This window comes from Lynx rufus, unplaced genomic scaffold (genome assembly GCF_022079265.1).
Source record: "Lynx rufus isolate CCGP_SWC_20201006 ecotype Redwood Valley unplaced genomic scaffold, mLynRuf1.p SCAF_4, whole genome shotgun sequence".
Classification (NCBI taxonomy): Eukaryota; Metazoa; Chordata; class Mammalia; order Carnivora; family Felidae; genus Lynx; species Lynx rufus.
The window spans coordinates 106,289,097-106,301,349 of record NW_025814856.1 but is presented as its reverse complement, the minus strand read 5'-3'; positions in this window follow the sequence as shown (position 1 = coordinate 106,301,349).

The window sequence follows — 12,253 nt, the reverse complement described above, 5'->3', positions numbered from 1 at the left end:
TTTTATTGTGCATTCTTTTAACAGAAGCGGGTATGGCAAAGGCTTTTTTTCTGAAAAAGCCAGTCACTAGGGATCTAAAGATTTAGAAAACTGATGTTTATGCAGGTGCATTTTCTTTCACTGTTTCCCAAATTACAAGAGTCCCCAGAAGATCACTAATAATATGCAATTCGATTTTTCCTTAATTAATTTATGTTTTTAAACAGGTATTACATGACTATGGGAAAAATTAAAAAGTACAAATGAGATGACACAAGTAAATCATTTGTGTCTGTTACGTAGAAAATATTCACTAATTAGCTATTATTTTGTGACAGACTTGATTTTGCTCCTCTAATTACCTTCTCCATCCTTCTGCATCCTGTGGTCTTCCCTTAGGGCTGACTTTCATGGACTAAAGCAACTGGTCTTTGATGATCTCTAGCTTAGGGTTGGTTGGAAATCAGAGAGAGAGAGGAGAGTGAGGTCAGAATATTTATTTACTTGGTCCCTTCTACCAAAAGTCACTGTACCTTTAAAGACAAGTAACTCTATGTTGCTTTTTCTGTTTTGGGGGGGGTGCTTATGTGTGTGTTCGGTTTTTTTTCTTTTTTCTTTTTTCAGTTTCTAGCAACTACCCCCTTGGATGCATTTTCCTTCTTGGCTTTTCTGTCCTTCAACTTCTGTATATAGCCTATTAAAAAAAAAAAAACTCTAGGAATTTTCCTATTTTGTGAATGTCATGTATTTATAGGTTGAGATACTGATTGATAAATATTATTATCTATATTCTCTTTCTTTCCTCCTCCTAACCGAAACAATAAAAAGTGAATATAATGAGGCTCATTTTACAGATGAGAAAACCGAGACTTTGCAACTGTGCATGGCCAAGAAGAAATTCAAGCCCACTGAGTCTCATTCAAAACACATGATGTTTACCAAAACTCGTTCTTTCAGTCCAATTATTTGGCTAAGATTTGCTCACATAAATATACTTTATATTTTTATTTCTTCTAACTTATCCCCAGAGAAGCTTCCGCTCTAGCATGTCCCATGCAACACCAGGAAGTTTAGTTTTAACATTGTCACCGAGGCATTATATGTCTTAGTTTCCTTAATCTGTAAAGTAGAAATCATTTGTTCTCTTCCATCTTCTAGTTAAAAATTATAAGAACCAGTGATCTGGACACAAGATAACTTAAAAATCAGAGTGATCACTTAAGCTTAGTTTCAGTTTTAGCAATAATTTCTTTCCTGTTAGTGAAGAAATAAAAATAAAAGGAAATAATTTCCTTCTAGTTGAAGAAGTAAGAAAGAACTTTGATATGGACAAGTGGAATTTCCTCTTGCTTAGGCCAGGACATTTATCTGCTTTCTTTTGTCTATAATAATGAAATAATGCATTTAAAAATACATTTGTTTAGGGGCACTGGAGTGGTTTAGTCAGTTGAACATCCGACTTCAGCTCAGGTCATGATCTCAGGGTTCATGGGTTTGAGCCCTACATTGGGCTCTGTGCTGACAGCTCAGAGCCTAGAGCCTGCTTCAGATTCTGTGTCTCCCTCTCTCTCTGCCCTTCCTCTGTTCACACTCTGACTCTCTCTCTTTCTCAAAAATAAATAAACATTAAAAACAATTTTTTAAATACATTTGTTTTACTGGTAGTCCTGCTAAATAGTAATAACTCTTGTTTGATTTCCCCAGTGATTTGAGGGTGTACACATGGAGCCTGGATTCAGGAGACCTGAGTGTCATGAGGATCAAAAGAGATAATTGTTCCAGAGCTGTGAGAACCAATCAATAAACACAGTTAATAATTAGCAAGGGCCCTTAGCCCTAGTACCTATCAAAGCTGTGTGATTAGTGAAAGTGAAAATGCACTTTCTAGGGAAGTGTATTTAAATTCTTCTTGACCATACTAGAAAAACTAGAACTTAAAAAAAAAAAATTCACCTTTTTTTTTTTTTTAATTTCAGTCAGGATCTATGACTTTCCCTTTCATTAATTTAAAATTACACATAATACTATAAAGACATAGTCATGGCCCAATACTATGGTGAAGGTTTTATTGGTCTTGAATGTGTGCTATTTTGATAAATAATTCATTTCTTGTAAACCTACTTGACACAGTGGGTTGATTCAGCAACTTTCTTCGTAATATTTTCATTATATATAAAACTCATTTATTATTTTTATTACATAGTAAATAGCAACCCCCTGCCAGATTATTGAGAGAAAACACCATCATTATTTTAGGCCTTTACATATTAAAGAATGCATATGACAGAAGGAAAGGTTGAGGATCCAAAGTCTCATGGAGATTTCTGATTTGAAATGATAAATTTTGCTTTAAGCTTGTGCTGATGCAAATAGAGATCTGAAGATAATTCTGGTTTTAAAATATGATAAAATTGAGGCTAAAGCCCTGAGACTGTAGCAACTTTTTCTCTTTGCCTGGTTTTTCTAAATGTATCTATTTACTAATTATCCCAGTTAACATTCCATTCAGTTTTGTGTGTTTGTAGCCCTGACTTTACCAGCCTGTGAGAAATAACTTCAGATTTTTCAAGGACTATGTCAACAACTACTTACAATATTTGAATGTCAGAACTGTATGACCATAGAGAATGATGGAAATCAGACATGATCAGATCATCATTTTGTGTGCAGGTACTTAACAAAAATAAGGTTAATTAATTCACCTAAACCCAATGGCAACTTGTTTAAAACAGCCTAAGGACTTGAAGATACTCTTCTCACTGATCAAAAATCACTTCCTTTAGCAAATTCTCTTCTTGACTCAACATCTTTTTTTACGAGTCTAAATTAAGCAATTTGGTATTCCTTTTACTCTTAGCTTCCTCTTGTCTTGATATTTTGAGGTTTCCCTAAAATCACAGGCTTCTATAGACTATTTAAATTGACTGGAAGGATTTTTGAAATATTTTTTTTTAAACGTATTTCAGAGGACACTGTTCTGAATCTGGCATGGTCACTCCCATGTCTACTCAGTCCCTCTCCTGAAATGACAAGGATTAAAAATAAGCTGTTCAATGACTATCGTCTGGACCCTTGGTATTCATGCTTCCAGCTGAGGCCCACTGAAGAAAAATGGAAAGCAGTTTATTTCACCAAAGAAAGTGTGGAGCCCTGGCGTGCTTGGGAGACTTTTCAAAAGCAAGAACCCTTTTGACTTTTTCCCATGATTTTTTTATGCTAATATTTATCATGAATATTTCTGATTACAGTAGTTACAATCACTAAAGACAATTTTGGAAGTCTTTATGAATAAAACTATGAATAAGATTCAAATTATGACACAACCTATAAATAAGTTCTGATAACATTTTAAAAAAATTAAGATCATGATATGAAACTCTATCTTCTGATTTGTAATTTGTTTTGTCACCTATAGTACACAGGTCTTTTCACTGAGTAGGTAGGGCTGTAAACAATGTAGAATTTACAAAAGTTCCACCCTCCCCACCAAGAAATCCTGACTTGCTGGGCGTGAACAAATCCCAAGTCCCATACTTTGAAAGTATGTCATAATTTTAACTTTTATTTTTATTTGAAAAATTATAAAGGAATCATACTCACACATAACCACATCTTTCTTGCTCTCCATTTTGACAAAAATGTTATTATTCAAGAAGTGAATACCTGTCTTTGGTCCATTGAAGTCTATCTTTGAGAGGGTGCAACATTTTACCAAAGGTGCATATCCTTTCCAAATGTTTGAGTTGATACAGACATATTCATGCATCTTCTTTCTGTCTGTCCCTCTGTCTATCTCTGTGTATCCATCCATCCAGCTCTATCCACAGTGGTGGTAAAGAACACAGGCATTGGAGCCAACTGTCCTGGGATCACTTTCCTGCTCTGCCAGTTCTAGCTGTGCAGCCTGCGGTGGGTTACTCGGAAGCTCAGTTTTCTTGTCTCTGAAGTGGAGACATTTGGGGTGCCTGGATGGCTAAGTCGTTAAACATCCGACTTCCACTCAGGTCGTGATCTCACAGTTCGTGAGTTCAAGCCTGGATTGGGTGAACACAAGCCCCGCTTCTCTCTCTCTCTCTCTCTCTCTCTCTGCCCCCCTGGGATTCTCTTTGTCTCTCTCTCTCTGTCTCTCTCTGTCTCTCTCTCTGCCCCTTGTTCACTTGTGCCCTCTCTCTCTCTAAAAAAAAAACAAGAAAGTGGAGACATTTGATATGATATGATTGTTGTTGATTAAATGAGTTAACACAGATAAAGTGCTTGAAAGAATCTTGCCAGAGATTAAGATTCTCAATAAATGAACATTATTATTCACACACAAATACATACATAAGCACACACGTTTCAACCTAAATGGAGTGCACATTCATAGGTGGCTTGCTTTTAAAAAATTAATAGATTATGAATACTTTTCATGTAAGTATATGTAGATTTACCTCATTAAAAATAATAACCTCATTGCATTAATATACAATTTTTCTAAGTAATTAATTTTGGTAGTTTTAAATTACACCAATTCAAATAATGTATCAATAAACAAACTTCCATGCATATTGTACTTTTTATGTATATGTCACTATTTCTGTAGGAAGAATTTCTAAAATTAGAATTTCTGGGTCCAATGATTTCTACATTTTAAAAAATGTTAAGATGTTAAGTTATTATCAAATTATATTCTCTAAAATAGTGTATAAAAATATCCATTTTCCCATACCTTTGCATTAAATGTTAATCTTTCATTAAAAAACAAATTGCTTCCAATCTGATGCGTGAAAATTTTATCTCATTTTTTGAAAATTTGTATTCCTGTGATATTAATGCGGTTAAGCCCATTTGCAGTATTTATAACATACTTGTATATCTTATGAGAATTGCATATTTATATTATTTGCATATGTATCTTCTGAATTACACATTTTCAATAGTTTGTAAGTAAAGAACATTTTTCCTCTCACATGCGTTACAAATATATCATTTATTTTCCTCCTTTATTTTCTCCTTAAGAAGTCCTTTCTAACCTGATGTTAAATACCGCATAATATGCTATACTGTAATAATTTGGAAGCTTTGTATTTCCTCTTTACCTCTTCTTAGTTCATGTGAAATATACTTTGTATTATCATATAATGTAGAAATGTAAATTTTTTCTTCATAAGTGATATCCACATTTCTGAAAATGATTTGTTTTATAACAAATAGTAGGTATTGATTCAAAATATATTTATCGTACATAAAATTATTATTTCTTAGGTTTCTACTTAATCTACTTATTTATTCATTTATCTGTAGCATACTTCTTTTATCATGATAGTTTTTCCTTTTAATTTCTGCTATGGCAGATCTTCACTAAATATTTTTTTTTCAAAATTTTCTTACCAATTCTTACATGCTTTTCCATGTGAAATTAAAAATAAGTTGAACATTAGAAAATTTTTTTAATGTTTATTTATTTTTGAGACCGAGAGAGACAGAGCGCAAGCAGGGGAGGGACAGAGAGAGAGGAAGACAGAATCCAAAGGAGGTTTCTAGGCTCCAGCTGTCAACACAGAGCCCCATGTGGGGCTCAAACTCATGAGCCATGAGATCATGACCTGAGCCGAAGTAGGACGCTCAACCGACTGAGCCACCCAGGAGCCCCAAAACATTAGTTGAGCATTAAATTTTAACATAAGGTTAGTCTACTATTCTGGGACTTGATATAATCTTGGCATTTGGTCATGTCTTGGTTTATGTAAGTCAATAATATTTCAGAATTAAAAAAATTATTATTCATTGACTTTTTATAATTGACTATATGATACATTTGTGTCTCCCCATGTGTGCTTGTGTGTATGTAACTATAACTGTATATATATATATACATATGTATATATATATAAATGTATTTTGTATATTGCTATTCCAATAATAAGCTCTTCTTCAAAATTAAAGGAGTACAAACTACACAATTACATCAATGGATGGTACAAAAAGGTTTGATAATGTCTGGAAGTTACTAAACGTTATATTTTAGAAAAATATGGAGTTATTGGAAAATTTTTCATAATAACATTGAATGAAAGAAAAAATGGAAGATAGAAACTGGTATATTCATGTTTGGTTAAATTATAAATAAACATAGATTACTTTTGAATATCTTGTGTGTGCTATATACTGTGTTTTCATACGTATTACCAGTTTAATCACACAAAAATCATACAATGTGGACAGTGCTATTATCATCTCCATTTTCAAGAAAGGAAAACTGAAGTACAGATCAGATAAGAAACTTCACAAAGTTATGTTTGTACTCAGTGCTGAGCTGGTATCTGAATCCAGGTAATCTGAGTCATGAGCTCACCATCTAAACCATAGGGAACATCCAAACATCTATATGCCTCAGTAGGAACGTAGCTAGGCCCTAAGCAGGTGAGGTGGCCCTAAGCAGGTGAGGTGGAAGAAATAGAAAATATTAATTGAACAATGTATTTTAAATAAACAACATTGCTCTAAAACATTTTCCTTCTAGGAAGTTTTACAGGTGAGTTTTGCCATGTATGTTTCTTATTTTATAGTAGTTTGTCTAGACAACAGAAAAAACAGCTGCTAAAATTATTTTAATGATGCTATGATAGCATTCTAATTCCAATATAGGTAGTTCAAGAAAATACAAATATGGTTCAGTTTCATTTATGAACATCAATGCTAATATTATAAATAAAATTTTATCCAACCAAAAACTGTTTTTTTAAAATAATAGTAATAATAATAATAATCTCAATATATTAGTAAGAAATAAAATCTCCTCCTGTTTACCATTCTTAGAAAACTAGGCAAAAGGGGACTTTGTTACTTTAATGACAAAATAATAAACTATAGCAATAACATATCAAATGAAAAAAATTTAGAAGGATTTCATTTAACATTGGAAAAAAATAGAAAACCAGCTATTTCACTGCTATTCAACAGGACACGGAGTCTTAGACAATACAAGAAGACTGGGAGAGGAAATAAAATGTATTAGGAGCTGCTAGGAAGAAGCAAAACTACTTGCAGTTAATAATACGAAAATCCCTAAAAATCTAAAAGAATCTACTGGGGAGCCTGGGTGGCTCAGTTGGTTGAGCATCCGACTCTTGATTTCGGCTCAGGTCATGATCTTAGGGTCGAGGGATTGAGCCCCCGTCAGGCTCCATGCTGGAGCCCGGTATCCAGCATGGAGCCTGCTTGGAATTCTCTCTCTCTGCCCCCACCCCAGTTCGTGTGCACAGGCATGTACATTCTATCTCTCTCTCAAAAATAAATATTTTTTTATAAAAAGAATCTAATGACAGATTAAAGTAGTAAGAAAATTCAACAAGATTATAAAATGATTAGAAGAATGTGAATGATATAAATGATATAAAATGACATAATGACATAAAACTGAATACAAATTCAAAAGAATTAAAATAATATAATTATTATAAATAATTTTAATAAATATTTCTATAAATTTTATAAGTGTAAAATTGGATGTGTCTATGATTTCAGAATAGAAAGAGACTTTTTAAACAATACTAAAAATAACATGAAATATAAAGGGAAAAATTGATAGCTTTACTACAATGAACTAAAGATGTGCCCTCAAAATAGGACAGCAAATAGAAGATTAAATCATCAACAGTAGATTGTGTGAAAATCCTTTCAATTTCTATAAAAAATTAAGGATGTTGAGAGTATATGCAAAGAAAAGGGACACAGAAAGAATAATGTCAAACAACCTTATAGAAAAGTAATATAAAGCTGTGGAGTAATTTGAATGGCTACTAAATATATGAAGAATGCTCATTGACTTGAGCCTTATGTTCATTGGAGGAACCACATAAACTGACAATATTTGAGTGCTTACTATGGTCAGGCACTATTCTAAGGGCTTTTAAAATATAAGTGTCCTGATTCACACACCTAATCTCTACAACCACTATGATTCTACTACTTCTGTCATACAATGTTAGAGTCGTCAGGTTGCTAAAAATTTGAGAGAGAATGGCAAAGTCTGGTGAAGATGTGGGGAAATGTGAAATCTCACATAATAGTGAGAGACACAGCTCTAACACAATGTAGCCATTTAGAAAACACTCTGGCAATATTTAGTGAAAATTGTAGGCGCATACTTTGTGCCCCCAAATCTCACTCTTGGTCCTACACTCCAGAGATGCTCTTCGCAGATGCACCAGAAGACACGTACAATGATGTACCCTTTAGCATATGGTGGTAGAAAGCAGTTGAAGGCAACCTAGGAATTCAAAAATAGGCATCTGCAGACACACATAAAATGTGGCATATGGATAAGCATGTGAGGAATACTGTACAGTGTAAGAGCCAATGAGTCACATGGAAAAAACAGCTGTGTGACTACATTGTAAAACTAAACAACTGAATAAAACAGTAAGAAATAGGATGTGACACCTTTTATGCCATGAAAGGCATACCTATGTTAGAAATAAATTTCATGGACGTGCGTATTTGCAAATGACCATGAACTATGAGGAATGTCGATTGAAAGAGTGCAAGCCTGTGAGTGGGTGCTAGGTGGGTGTGGGAAGGGGCTAGATGATGGCAGAATGAATGGGAAGGATCATCAAATAAAACACTGGTTGACAATAAAAATTTGCCATGACCCAAGGAGCACAATCAATTCAATTCTGAAATCCCAACGCAAATAAAATAAATAGATAAATTGAAACACCAACAAAAATTAAAAAATCTATCTGATTTATATATTTTTAATGTTGGCATGTCAATATATAAAAGTTATATAGACCTTAGACCTATTATAATAAAAATTATGTAGTGATCTAAAGAAATTAGGGGGACCTGTAGAATTATTGGAGATGAATACAGTGGTTCTAATTCTCATTTTCCCTATATATTCTTTTAACTGTGTGACAAAAGAAAAACCTTTAAGTCAGGAAGTGTTTCACATGAATTGTAAAACCTGGGTTACTAATTTACTATTTTATTACCGTCTGGCTTAACAGTGTGTAGAAAAATACTTGTTTCTATGACCTGAAATCTTGCAGCCTTATGAACTATCACTACAAAAACATTCAATGATTGTTAAGGAAAATATGCTTTATGTTGCATATATTAGCTTTTCTTTTGGTCTAGTTTCAAAACTTATAATGACCCCCAAAATGTATCTACTTATTGAATCAAGAGAACAGCAAAGAGGAAAAAGCTCAGTGAGTACTTAAGGTAAGAGAAGGCAAAAAAAAAAGAGGAAAGTGTTTCTTCCCTTTCAGCTATATTCTGATGGTCCTAATTACTATCCTCTTGCATAAATAGCCTTTATTATGTGACTGCAGTATTTAATTATTTAGGCAATGGCAAAAATGCAATATATACATTATATATTATACATATAATATTATATATACCTTATATATTATATATAATAAATAATATAAATATTCATATACTCTCATATACTCATATAATAAGTAATATAAATACTTTACATATGTAAATATATAATAAATAATAACATAATATAATATAATAATATATTACACATATTATAATATATTATATAATATCATAAATATGTAATGATAATAAATAATATATAATATGTAATAATATAATATACATTAATATATGTTATAATAATATATTATATTATTATATGGTAAATATAATGTATGATTACAATTATATAGGAATATATGTTATATATTATATGTTCCTTATATATTATATATCATGTATATTATATTATATGTATACATTCCTTAAAGATAAAGGTATAAACATCTCATTTTCCTTTGGATATATAGTAAAATATTTATGAATAAAATGACACAATGTCTGGAATTTACTTTGAAATACTCCAGGAAGGAAGCTGGGGAGTGAGAGATAAAATGAAATTGGTAAAGTGATACTAGTTTTTGATGTCGAGTGATTGCATATAGGGGTTCACTATTAGGTGAACTTTTGTGTAAGATTACAATTCTCCATTTTAAAATGTTTTTCTTAAAAAATAATAATCTTGGGCTTTGTGTGGTTTTAGAAATGATTTTGCTATAAATGCCTTCTGAAATACTTATGAGATGAATGAAGCTCCTAGAGCTGTGTGGCTGGATGCATTTGGAAGAGTTTATGATGCCATCCAAAAGGCCAGCCACATTCAGGAAGAGGTATGGCCTGACACTTGTCTCTCATTTCCGAAACAACTGGCAGGTGTGGGCTGCTTTTCCTTATGTGTGATAATAACCATTGGCGAGTTTTCTTCCTCTCTGAGTTTGTGTCTACAGATCTTGCTTTCCATCTCACTGAGCAACTCCCAAATTAAACTGGGAAGTAATGAATATTTATTATAATCAAGTAACCTTGTAAAGTAAGAGAAAGGTTTCTTGGGCTTGGTTTGGATTTTTTTTTTTGCAATTTCCAAAACACACTACAGAAAACAATTACCCAAAAGGAGATTAGTGAATGAAATTGTTAATGTTATTCACACAGTTTAAACCAAGTCATTGTATTTATTTATTTTTTAAGTTTATTTTTTTTTTATTTTTGAGAGAGAGACAGAAAGAGCGAGTGGGGAAGGGGCAGGGAGAGAGGGCGACACTGACACTGTCAGTGCAGAGCCTGGTGCGGGGCTCAAACCCACGAACCATAGACCATGACCTGAGCCGAAACCAAGAATCAGACACCTAACCGACTGAGCCGCCCAGGGCCCCCCCCCCCCACGTCATTTGCTTTAAGGAGGATTTTCTATATTAAAATACAAGTTGAAAATCAGTAACACGTATTTTGAAGTTTATGACAATTCAAACATTTTAAATTATGAGTACTAAAATCTGAAGGAAAATGTCGAAATGCTGACAACAGCTCTGGAGGTCTGTGCCACACAGGCTTCCCAATATGACCATGTACCTAGCTGGCTTCTTCCACTTGTCATATCAGGTAAACCAAGATCATTCTTTAGAAAAGGATCACATCTTTCAAAAGGTCATCAGGAAGTTAAGTTTTTTGTGTCATTTGGATGACCAAGTTGCATAGCCTTCACTTTTCCCTCTTGGGATTATGAGACTATAAAAGTGAATGTTTTCTGCAGAAAGTGCTCTGTCCATCTGTTAAGAAAAATTTTAAAGTTTTTTGATGAAATGGTAATTTTAAAGTTTAAAGTTCTAGCTCCATAAAAGGAAACTACTCTGACATTTGAGTATTTTTACTTTGTATTTCAACCCGTGAAAAGATTGAATGTTCCTCTACAGTCATTAAAAAAATGACAGTTATCTTTGCTTTAAGTTTTATGTCCTATCCTAGAAAACACAAAAAAGAGATTGTTCAACTTAAAGAGAAGAATAAAAAGCCATTTTTGTGCATGTGTGTCAAATTTTATAGACAAACAAATATGTCAAATACTTTATAGTAGTTTAGGAGGTAGTTTAGTAAAGTTGATATTCCAGATAAAATTAGAGATGAAAAGACACTTGAAGGCTATTTCCTGCCCTGGTTATAACTCTTAGAGGCACTGAGTATAGTGGTTTGGAATATGGACTTTGCATTAAAAAAGAAAAAAAACCACTTGGGTTTGATTTCCAGAGGCTCCATTTACAAACAGCGTGGCCAAACTCAGTGACCTCCTCAACATCTCCATCTGTAAAATGGTGATAATGAATATATGCTGAACACATGTATATGAAGTCCATATGCACACTGTTGTGAAGGTTAAATGAGATTGTGCTTACAAGGTACGTGACAAGTAACTAGAACATATATAGAATGTGCCTGGTAAACATTAATTCTTATTGGCTCTGGGATAGCATTTACATTTCATGTAAAATACACAGCAATGGATATGTACAACTGGCAAAATAATTGCTTTGAAAAGAAGTTTAAAAAAACACATTTATTGTACAGAATGAGGCAAAACTGCAGCATATATCTGCACACTTGAATGATTCTGCATTGCCCTGAAATTCCCTGAAAGAGTCAGTTTGCTCAATAGAAAATACTTAGACTTTCAAATTGCATCTGGTTTGAATTAGCCTTGGAAATCACTGCTCCTTTTTTCTAAAATAAGTGCTTGATAATCTCCACATAACCCTGACAATGACATCATTTAATGCTTTGTTTTGTTTGGATAGTCACTCGATTGCTCAAAACCTTCACGAAGAGAAATATAAGCAGCAGGTTATACTTGAGCCTTTATCGATTGTTAATGCAATTGTCTGACTTTAAGAATGTGAACAGGCTCATCCCTTGCTCACCACTGTCATGCAAATGTACTCAAATATAGAACATTTTTCCT